We start from the raw sequence: 10,566 nt of genomic DNA, 5'->3' as shown, positions 1-10,566 counted from the left end.
CTCAATGTTGGTACGCAAATGTGCCTTTTTTCAAATGACCCGGTGCTCATTTTTTGGCGGAGGTGCGCATGCGCACCTGCGCACCAGTTATGTGCAGCCCTGATTATAAGGTTGGTGATGCTGTGACTAAATGACCATCTCGGCCTAAGGCTCACACACAGTTCACGGGTACTTCACTACATCCTGTTTGAACTGATACAATTACCCCACAAAAAACTCTGTTACTGGTATAGTATGCATAGGCTCATAACTTCTCCTTATGGGTTCCCTAAATAAGAATATAATTCATGTTTTTAACACTCTCTATCTGTCTCCTCTTTAGGTAAATTGGTATTAATTCCCAGGTCGATGTACTTTGTCTGAGTTGCTCGTGTCTATCTCTGGGGAAAACGCAGCATCGGGGTGTTATAAATGATCTGCCAGCATTACAACCTACACCTACCAACACCATCACACTCATCCTCCCCTCCCCCCTCTCTATTACTGGCCCAGACAGACAGGAATGGCCATGCATGATAATAAACTCCAGTGCTTTCTGTGTGCAAAACTGGATGTATAGGGAAAACCTCTCGTCACCGTTTCTCACAATGAAATTCAAACCAAATTGCTGTCAAACCGAGGGCTCCAGCTTCATTCATCACCTTCTCGCCCAGCTCCAATAACCCTCAATTGTCACTATACCCTTAAATATGACCCCTGACCTTTTATCTCCCACTATGCTCTTTGGCCAACAGGAGATGAAAGAGTACCAACACACTCTGCACAAAGAATGCTATCTGATGAATGACTTATTGCTAACCTGCAATTACTCTAAAAAAACGTAAAAATGCATTATTTTAAGGTGAAGTAAGAAAATAATCACGTCTTGTCGGCCTTACCTTTATTAAAATAATGTATTGTTTTTAATAATCTACTGATTCTTAGCAGATTGCTCTCAAACCAAACTATAGACTGGACTGATTTGGATTGCCTAACAATAACAATTTTAAATTGAATAGATTACCAAATGCACATTCTCTTTGCTTTTTTTTGTTGCTTTTCTGTTCAAACAAATACAGACATTTTGAAGCTGCATCAACACTCATATAATGCATGACATTTTAAAAAGCAATAAAGGAAAGAACCTAATCTGATTGACGGATTTTTCTTTTAAGATCACTTCCTATTTCAGTCATTTTATTTTCCTTATTGTGTAGGCATTACCATAACAACCTGTAAACCAGGAAATCTATACATTCAGCCAAAAATATTTAGTATTCAAGTTTATATTTATGGGTTTGAAGATCAACCTCTACTGCTTCTTATAAGGTTTCCTCCATGTATCAAGGACTCAATGCAGAGTTAAGGTTGGCAGGATTTATTCTATTGTGGAAGGACTATTCTGAAAATCCTGACCATCTAATAATCTTTCATTACTGAACATACAAAAGAGAGAGTCTCCAGAGCATTCAGCCTAGAGCCCTGAACAGCTGTATGCGTGTGTGTCTCTGTGAGTGTGTGTGAGTGTGTATGTCAGATAAAGGGCTTGTTTCTGCTCGGGCAATCACATGGACGCCAGTGCCATTTGATTGAGGCATTGCCCTGGAGAGGGCCTCTGATGATGGACCCCTCCCTCTGAGCGACACTCACGCCCCAACAAACCCAAACATATGATTAATGTCTGCAGGCATATACACAATTGTAAGATCAAACTGAACATTCAACAGTCACACAACTGAGCATTCAATACACCTTGTTACATAAAAACACACACAAACACAAGCAGCACGGACAGATGCAAATGCTCTGAATGTGTGTATATCTACTATAGTGGTAAATGCTGTCTCAAAAATCTATGCTGGTGTTTCAGTTGATATGGGAAAAGATCGAATAAATCAAGGGCAAGGAAAAGAAGAGAAGGGCACAGCGATTTGAGAGCAAAACTAAAGGTTCCTTTAAACTGTACAATCTTGGGCTGTCTGAGACAAAGGTGACAGGCTTTGGTCGTCAATCGACAAAAAAAAAAGAAAAAAGACCAAAGTCTTACAATCTCACAGTCAAAAAAGCAAACAAAAACAGTATGGAACGACACAGAATACACTAGCGTGCTACTTTTAACGCTTTTTAGAGTATCGTTAAATTGGGAGAAACAGCCAACAAAAATTATGTAGCAAAAACAAAGTCCTGAGGGAAATATTGAATGGAAATTCTTTCAATAACTGTATAGTCATTTAATTCAAGACCACAAATGTAAAACTTAAACTCGAGAGGAAAACTCAGGGGCTTGTCAAAGTAAGATACATCCTCTGGGAATCGCAAATGTCTGTCAATCCATGTTATACATAGGATTTTTTTGAGTTGACTATGACAGGGGTTGCCAAACTTTGCCATGCCAAGGACCCCCATATAGCATTATCCTCTGGCGGGGACCCCCCTGTTGCAATTTTTATTTTAATGATGTGTACAAGTGCCTCCCGATGGAACATGCAGTGCGTTGCCACTACATTTGGGGCCTTCTGCCTGATCGAAGCTGTCACTCCGCTTTCTTTGCCTGTCATAGCCCCACTGCCCCATCTGAACACATACCCACACAACGAGACCAGTCAAGTCCGTTTGAGATGATGTACTCATTTAAAATTTGGAAAATGTCTCTTCATGTGGTCCTAGTGCTTTGCAAAATAATATTTCCTCAACAAAGTTGTTTTCTGAAATAAATACGATGTATGCAAGCAATTCTGCGACATTTGCTATCCGTGCTCTCATCCAGCTGCAGAGCGAAACATTCACTAGCTCTCACTTGGTCCAAAAGCTGAGCAGATTTTCACTCGCAGTAGCGGCAGCTCGATTCTGATTGGCTTCAAGGGCAGTCGTGTGATTCAAAAACAAAAAATATAAAAAAATTGGCATCAAATAATAACATAAAAATCAAACAAAAAATCAAACTTTAAAAAAAAAAAAATCCTGTTTCCCTCAAACTTTGAGTGACCCCCCTGGCGCCCCCTGGCAGCCCCCCGGGGGGTCGGGGCCCCCACTTTGAAAAACACTGGACTATGATTTACGATGTACATGAATGACACAAACAGAACGAGACAAAGACCTAATTCACAGGAACGTAAGCCTTCCGACTAACAATGACAGACAATGGTGATGATAGAAGAACACACACAAAAAGTAGCAAATGGGACAGAAAGGTTATAGTAGAAGAAGGTGCAGGAGACACAGATTGACAGACAGATGAATAAATGATGACAGGAACAGCTGACCAGTAAACAGCTAAAGGAAGGTGCCTAAAGACCAGCATGGAGGCGGGAGGCCACAGCAGGATCTCTGAAGAGACTAAAGGTCAAGGTGCATTTAGAGATGACTTTGACTGTCTGTTTCTCTGTCAGGCTGCTTTAGTGAACTCATTAACTACAGTTACCTCTACCACGGTGTTAAAACAGCCGAGACACATCCGAGACTTACAAAACACAACAGGCATCAATAATTCAACAAATATCTTCAGTGCAGTTCCGCTGCCATTCTTTCCCGATTATTTTCTGTGTTTCAAAACGTATCAAAAAAAATGTAGCAAACAGGTATGTGTTTTAAACCGAAACCAAATGCAAAATCAACTATCAAGCTCTGCTCTCCCAACAATGATGGATGTCTTACAGGAGAATGGCTGAGGCTGTTGGAGTTGTAAATGCTAATGTGAGTTAATCAGGCGAGAGGGGGAGGGTGCTCAGGCCAATGTCTATCCTGGATGGAGAAATTGTTGTAATTTATGTTAAACAATTTCCCTGTGATAGCTTGACATTTATATTTATAAGCTTATAAAAAATACTGTCTTTACTATTGTTTAGTCTTCTATGAAAGTGTACAAGGACCATTGTAGATAAAAAATACTGAGCAGTTTATATTCACATTCAAAATTCACATTAATAGTTGTCAGATTATGGTACAAAAAATCTCATATTTTCCAAGAATAAAGTACCAAATAGAATAAAACCCAACCATCAATCTTAACCATCCGGAGAGGAAGTATCCCATTGGACGTCTGTTGTGGAGCTCAGGGTATTTGTGGTAATAAGGTCCTTTTTCTGTAAAAGCCCTGTTTGAAGCATTGGCTGTCATGGAGAATATCATCCATAAAGCCGGTGAATTTCTGAGTCTCTTACTTTAAAGGGGCTCACTGCTTTTGACGATTTTCACAACATTTCTGTGATAAAGCTCTCTGATCTTCTCTAGTGCAGCCCGGCCTGTGTCAGGGACCCAAACTGTGTCAGTAATATTCCATTAAAGATGATAATACAATCAGGACAGCGAGGCTTTCAGCAGATTATGGCGGCAGGAAGGAGAGCAACAACATGTGTTTATGTGAGTGGGTGGGTGAGTGTGTGTCTGTGTGTGTGTGTGTGTGTGTGTGTGTGTGTGTGTGTGCGCGCGCGCGTGTGTGAGTGTGTGTGTGTGTGTGTGTGTGTGTGTGTGTGTGTGTGTGTGTGTGTGTGTGTGTGTGTGTGCGTGCGTGTCACCTTTACTATATGAGTCACATCTGTCAGTGCAAGAGATTACCGATGAAGTAAATGCTGCATTCATTTAAACTAAAACATCTGGGGAACAAAACACGGAAAAGGTAAACATATAAATGTTTCAAGTTATTAATCAAACACATTTTTTCATCAAAGTTAAAGATGGCTAACTATGGTTTTCAGTAAAAAAAATATATCAGCAGACTGATTGATAAACAACTAACAACTACCTTTGAAATTGCCTTTTTAATCTTTTCTTTCCATCTCTTTGAGAACAATCAAATATTTGGTCTAACAATATACACACACACAGACGGAGAACCCATCAGATGTGCCACCGCGTTTTAAAACATGAGTGCATCATATTTGGCTGCTTTACTGCTATTCTGGAATATCTGGAGCTTTAGACCGATAACCTTTTGACCTGTCCTAAATTCCAAAACAAACTCATGAATGATTTATCCAAAGTAAACCAGCTCAGAGCTTGGATAAAGGCAGGAAGGAGATAGCAGCTGTTAATTTGTGTGTGTGTGTGTGTGTGTGTGTGTGTGTGTGTGTGTGTGTGTGTGTGTGTGTGTGTGTGTGTGTGTGTGTGTGTGTGTGTGTGTGTGTGTGTGTGTGTGTGTGTGTGTGTGTGTGTGTGTGTGTGTGTGTGTGTGTGTGTGTGTGTGTGTGTGTGTGTGTATCTGTACAGTGCAAATCCTCTTTGAGAGGCCAGTTTTGAGCAGTCTGCTAATTATCACATTCTCTCTGATCTTGGATTAAACTACAGTCGCACAACCCCACCCCCACCAACACCCTGGCAACAAGACTCCACGGCAACAGTGTGGAAACAGAGCGCCATGAAAACAGCGTCTCTCCTCCAAGCATTGGTGGATGCTGGGAGATGTTATTCAGGTGGAGAGGATTGTGGGATATGCTGTCCTATATAAATATTGTATTTGTTTCCTGTTTAATTTAATTCAAATTTGTATTTCTTGTTTTTAAATGAGATTTGTGATTTGGGGTTTTATATACAAATACTTGACTTCACTGTACTCTATATACCTTGGAAAAGGGAGTATGTTTTTACAGTTAGTCCATAAAACTGAAGCAATCTGGGGGAAAAACATAAATATTCAAGCGTGGTGACGCTAATGTATGATATTATGCACTCTTTGAAGCAGTAATGCTGCTATTTAAACATTCTGCAACCATCACCTATTTTAATGTACATGTAATTATTCATTGTAAAATACTGCTGAGTATCATATGATCTTCTGAATCGACCACTCATCACTTTTATTTCTGACACTTGGTCACACTCAGATTGTTGTTTTTCATTGTATGCTAATCTTTGAACAATAAAGTAATCTGAGCAGAAATGATGAATCTCGTACCAAACTTTAATTTAATATATTTGGCTACTTGGGCTTTTGTACACCAAAATAAGGCTAATCTATTTTGTTAAGTATTTATCGTGATATACATTATCAGTCCATTGCCAAGTTCCATAACTGCCCAGAAGATGTTGTTTAATTCACACACTGTAAAATATATTTGATGTGTTTTTTAAAGTAGCAGAGCAGTCCTCTTACACCTACACATAGAGAACAAGCAGGAGATAGATAGACAGGATAGACAGAGCTGGAAACATGCCAGAAGGAAGAGAGACAGGTAGGGCAGCAGTGAGAGTGCTTGGTTGACAGAGACAGAGAAGCGAGTGGCCGCAGGGAGAGATGGAGCATCAAAGGGAAGGGAAAAGAGCAGAGAGAGAGAAACGAAGCTGATGCAGCTCCTGAGCAGAACAAATGTGTTTGGAGCTGCTGAATATAGGTCACACATCTCCAGTGACTGTTCCCTTCCCTCCACTGAACCAGCTTCCTGCAGCAAGCACTTCATGCTAAATCCTGCATAATTTGGACCGCAATCTAGGGACTGTTAAATTAATACGCTTTTTGGTGCTGAAGAAATTACTGAATTGTTTGCTGCTATTAAGACACCATATAGTTCAAACATAGAAGCTGCTTTCTGATGTGTTAGTTTGTTAAGAGTTCCACAGCTTATGTGCATGCAGCAATGTCTAGGCCTACTTATGATTAATATTTTACTCTTCTTTGCATAAAGAATCAACCTCAGTGTGAGAAAGCTTTTATTGTTATTCTCAGGAGAGGGTGTAGTGGCCACTCAACAAATTGCAGAGCATGAATTATTATTTACAGCCTGTTACGTTACACAGACTGAGGTGAAACAACAAGCGAAGAAGAAGAGGAGAGGACTGTGTGCCAGGTAAAGCAGGACAGAGAAAAAGGCTATAAACAGCTGATATGATACAACAGCAATGACAGCAGGATTTAGATCATGTGTGAAAGCGGTTCTTTCCAAGTTCACACCTGTCTATCCCCCAGTTATCGGTTCATGGTGCACCTGCAATCCAGTCCCAACCTTTCAAACACACACCAACACTAACACACATCGTCATGCATCATCAGACCATGCAGAATATACGGTCCCCTAAAAATATCTGAACACAGAATCAGCACGGTGAGCAGCTTCTGTATGGGATTACATTCAAGGATCTATAGGTTATGTCTTTAAATATCTTATTATGTCAGTCCAACACCAAAAGACATTCAGTTTTTTAAGACACTAAACGAAGAAAAGCAGGAACATTTGATCCATATTTGAGAGGCGGAAAGTTGTATTTTCTTCCATTTTTCACACACTGCTTAATAATCTAAATATGATTGTTCAGCCAGATAAAATGACTAATTGCAGCTCAACAATACTTTATACTTTCACTGTCACTTCTAATGTGTGCCAAAAAGTATCCTCTAACTTTTCACATGTACAGTATGTGTATTTTGTGTTGACCTAACTAGAAAAATACAATTTTTGTTTGTATTTACATAATATCATTATGTGCCATTGCAACTATAATCCACTACTAACCCATCCACTTTGAATTTGAGGGGATTATACAGTAGTCTGCTGCCACCTGACATTTCATGCTTGGCTAGTCAGCCAGCTATCATATTTTCTGCCTGGGTTGAGAGGGAGAGGTCAGCTGTTCACTCTTTTCTGGTTTAAAGCATGAAGACAAGACTAGGAACACAGGGATGTGAGACTGAAGCATGGAGCGATGAAGATTACAGAGGAATAACACTTAATGTCTGCTGGACAGACACATCCAAAGAGGATTGATTACTCAGTGGCCGACTGCATGAAGTCATGTTTCTGGGTATCAGATATGCAGTTCATTCAGGACTGCAGGCCTGGACATCATAACTCAATAAGTCACTCCATTTTCAGGTCCCACATAGGCTTTTAGTCTGGTCTGTGTCGGGCTTCAGGGTTGGCGATGTGGTGGTCTGCCAATCGATGCAATGATCAATATATTACCAACAGAACGATGGGAAATGGAGCAGGACAGATGGTTGTTAGCTGTTTATGTATGATCATCCAAACAGCTAACATTTCCTTTTCGTAATGTTAATATGCATTATTACCAGGATTCAATAGATCACACCTCTGCTTTTCTCTTGCCTTGGACAGCAGTGCTCACCAAAGGCCTGGCACCCAAACAAGCACTCATAGACTAATAAATGGCATGACATCACTGCCAATGTGAGAGGCATTTAAACCCATATCAGATTAACTTAAGAGGGGGGAGGATAAGTAGCTTGGATAGGACGGATATTGGCATCAAAGTCAGCAGAGAAGACAATGTATGTGCCACTAAATGGTGAGTGTGGACCAAAACCAAATGAAAGAAAAGGGAGGGGAAGGTGATAGCTTAATGAACACCCTATAGAGGGAGAAAGACAATTGAGAGGTAAATTGAATGGACAAGTCATCAGGCTCGCAGGCAGAATAATTGTGTGTCATATAAATGCCAGGATGCTGGAGGTGAAAGCCTGAATGCTTTTCCAGTGGAGGAATGAGCAGGAGGCTGAATCAACAGTTTTACCTCATATTCATACCGGTTATTAACCATTTGTCTCACCTAGTCTGTTCCAACATAGACAACCCTCCTCCCCCTCCTCCTTCACCCCCTCCCCAAAGCCTTGTACCGACCCATACCCACCCATGGATGGCTGATCCAACCCATTCACAGAGCACTCAAAAAGCACAAAAAGGGTCTTGTAACAGCAGCATGATGTGGGAGGGCTGTTGCTGTGTGTCAACACGGTATACCCTCCGATAACAGATTGGCTTTAATCCGAGAGCCAGTCGTATGGATGCAAAAGCCCTGTCAGCTCTCGTTTGGCCAATTTATCTGCGGCTCTGCTTAGAATTAATTCACCAAGCCGGTCGGCAGCCAGGCCCTGGTGTTCCGCAGTGATAATAAAATAAACAGGGTGTTGATTTCATTTTCAATCGACATAGACCTGCGGTTAAGGCACAGGCCTATTCTGTGTGGGTTTGGTTGGGAACAGTGATGAATGGTTCCAGTCGACGGAAGCAGAGCAACACCTGCCATAACCAAATCCAATACAAATTGAAATTAAAAACGCATAAGCTTATCACACAGGGCCGTGTATCGGTGGAGATGTGGGCGGAATCCCACCGTAAAAGACGTGATCTGACATTAGTGTTTAGTTCGATAACAGTGATACACATTCACCATTGCTTACCTCTTTGAAAAAACCCTCCATCCTCCCTACTCCTCCCAGACGTCGCGCGCCCGGCCCGGCAGAGCGCAGACACCGGGTCCAGTCTCCGGTGCGCAAATCTCGCCCACCGAGGAGTGAGCGTGTTGGTCAAGATGGGGGAAAGGTAGCGGTGCCTCCGTGTTGATGTTTCCCATTCACCGAGCGTTATTCTTCATACTCGGAATGGCTCAGTGGCTCAAACACACCTCAGCAGCGTCCGGGCTCTATGCGCAAAAAGCCACATGAGAAAAATCCAAGGAGGCTGTGATGAAAAATTGAAAATGTCCACGCGAGGGATCCGTCGAAAGAGCTCTAATTGAAGAGCATCGGTGTTCCAGGCCTGCCTCTTTTCGGTGTAACAGTGTGTGTGTATGAATATGTGAATGTGTGTGTGTGTTTGTGTATGTGTGTGAGAGGCTGTGCGAGCTTGACGCTGCCCTCCTCACAGACCGGGCGGTGCATACACAGCCTCCTCAAACATAAATCACACACACACACACACACACACACACACACACACACACACACACACACACACACACACACACACACACACACACACACACACACACACACACACACACACACACACACACAGGGCAGACATGTAAATTGAAGTAGGTTTTATAGCTGTGGTCAACCCCCTGACAACATCTGGATTATTTCCTTCTCCAATCAGTAAAAAGGCATTTTTTAGTTTTGTGTAGGAAAGTAGTGGCTTGGGTTGGTGACCAGCCCCAGACATGTGAAAGAGGCTCTGTCCCACTTGGCCCAATTACAGGTGTTGATCCTGAAATGACCCAGATTGGACATCAGCAGCACCATCGTGTTGGATTGTATACAGCGGTTGGGTAAAAAAAGAGGAAAGAGGATTTATGCAAAAGCAACCTTAAGGAGAGTATATCTCAATGTTGTATGGATTTATTACTTGGGTTATTCATTGAATACTAAATACATCTGTTTGTTGCAACTCATAGACCTTTATACATTTACAACAGTGTGATACATATATTGTTGCCCCTATGTGCCTACTTTGCATTACAATATCCAGTAGAGATGATTGTTGTCAGATCAAATAATAGATTTTGACATGTTGGCTCCACTGGACACGAATATGTAACAACACAGAAGAAGAAATCCCAGTTTCACTGACTGAGATGATGTCTAAATTAGCCATGAGGCAAGAGCTGTCAGCCAAATTCACTTTCATGTGTATCTAAAGTCCCACAAAGAGAGAGAGAGTGAGAAGGGGAGAGTATTTCTAAATGATCTTTCCTAAAAAGGCCTACCTCATTGCAAAGTAGGAGGAGGAGGAGGAGGAGGAGGAGGCTAGGTTACAGGGATAGTCAGAGCCCCTATAGGGTGAAAAATGATATCTCACAATACACACACATGTGCACACAGGACAGCAGGGGGTAAACACCCCAATATCAAGAATAATA

The sequence above is a fragment of the Notothenia coriiceps genome, unplaced genomic scaffold (genome assembly GCF_000735185.1).
Source record: "Notothenia coriiceps isolate Sejong01 unplaced genomic scaffold, NC01 NC01_scaffold00029196, whole genome shotgun sequence".
Classification (NCBI taxonomy): domain Eukaryota; kingdom Metazoa; phylum Chordata; class Actinopteri; order Perciformes; family Nototheniidae; genus Notothenia; species Notothenia coriiceps.
This window is presented reverse-complemented; position numbering follows the sequence as displayed.